Here is a 1883-nt window from a genome sequence, read left to right as displayed (position 1 = left end):
CATAGCTTTATGCACTGTATGCTGGTTTTGACAGACTACAAATCCTACCCGCCCCCCCGCAATCCCTTACTCATAATGGACTCTGCCCCTCCCCCCGGGAGCTGGGGGGGGTCAGGCTGAGGCCAGAGCTGCAGCTGGGCGGAGTGGGGCTGGGCTGGGCCAGGGGCCCATTGTGTTCCCCCTCCCCAAATGTTCCTCCACTCCTCTGTAGGGGGGTGCGCCCCACAGTTTGGGGACCAAATCAGAATACCTCGGATAAGGTTCAGCAGCTCCTCAAATAAGGGCCTACAATCCTTTTAAACATTCCCATTTAGGACCCAATCCTGCACTTTGCAGAGCAAGCCAAAGGTACTTCTATGCAGAGGTAATATCTTACACAACACCTTGATTAACCTCCTCCTGGGGCCCAGTTCTGCAAGTGAGCCCCATGCAGAACGCCTGTGATTTCAATGGGGATTTTGTGCTCCTGGATTGTAAAAATGCAAAACCAGCTGTGAGAGGGCTTCAGTGCCCAACCAAGGGCAGTTGTGAACAGAGGGATTTTTGCAGTAGTTAAGGACTAGAACGTGCATCTAAGTTTTGGTCAAAAATGTACATTGCCTGATTTTCAGTTTTTACCATTAATGTGGGTTAATTTTTCCTTGCATTTTGTAAAGGAATGGGAGCAAGTCAGCCTGCAACTTCTAACAGCAAAACTGAAACAAGTAGCAAATACGCACAGTCCCATGCTGCAGGGGCAGCTGGGCTGAAGTGACAGGTACAGAGCTGAAATGTGTTAGGCATATCATTGTATTCCCGGCCCCCTTTTGGTGCGCTGCAATCACTGTACAAGGTTAGTAGCTCCTGTTCTGGGGGAGTGAGTTATCTCTGAACATGCAGAAAGGCTGCATTTGAGTCTTCTTCCTGTATAGTAGGCAGCATTATTCTCAGTACATCACGCTCTCTCCACCTCAGCACAACCTCTTCCTCTACTCTGAAAGTAGGAGGGAAGTGCCCAATAAATGAGCTGGCAGTAGCTCACTGCAGCAGGCCCAGTAGCTATTACACACTGGGATCTTTAAGGATCCCTAATTAGGATATTCCTAATTAGGATCAGGCCCCTTAACGAGGAACAGTGGATGAGTGAAGTATAGTTGCTGAGCTCTACTTTTTTCTTGTTCTTCTGTTTCTTTTCCTTCTTGTTTCTTCCCTTCTTTCCTCCCCCCACCCCCCGGCCTTTTTATTTTTAAAATTCAAAATCTCATATCCTTTATTCGCGCTCTCTCTGGATCAGGCTTTTCTTTTCCAAAAGTTTCTTTAGTGTCTTGAAAAGCACTGTCCGAAGCCGCCTGTTTCTGCAATAACATGCCAAAAGTTGCTAATTTTTCTTTGCCCTCATTACACAGGAGCGGGGCGAAGAAAGAAAGGCTCAAGAAAATTCAAGCAGGCAGAGCTTAAGACCCCAACAGGGAATGAATAGCTAAGTTAACTTACATTTAAGTGCTACTGCTCCAAGTCCGCTGAATGAACTCCACAGAGCCCTGCCAAGACATCTAATGTTACCCTTCTGTAAGATTAAAGTTAACTTCCGTTGCTTTAAATTTCCAAGATGCCATATGCTTTGTCATTCTATAAAAGGGAGCTGAGCAGAGAAGCACCTTGAACTGAGTCACCCAATTTCTGGGATACATAAAATTGTTACTGGTTTGTGGGCATCGCTCTTGAAGGGGCATGTGAAAGGATTAAAAGGAAACTGGTACTGGCTCTTTATTACTCACGAAACCAACCATTCCCTGTAACAAGACGACAAAAGAAAAGCAGCTGCAGGCTGCTATTTAGTGTACTTTTCCAAAGATATTTCACAAGATTCATCTGAATCACGGACTTGTGTAAACACTAGATTA

The sequence above is a fragment of the Emydura macquarii genome, unplaced genomic scaffold (genome assembly GCF_026122565.2).
Source record: "Emydura macquarii macquarii isolate MOO-44397 ecotype Brisbane River unplaced genomic scaffold, CSIRO-AGI_Emac_v2 contig_2422, whole genome shotgun sequence".
Lineage (NCBI taxonomy): Eukaryota > Metazoa > Chordata > Testudines > Chelidae > Emydura > Emydura macquarii.
This window is presented reverse-complemented; position numbering follows the sequence as displayed.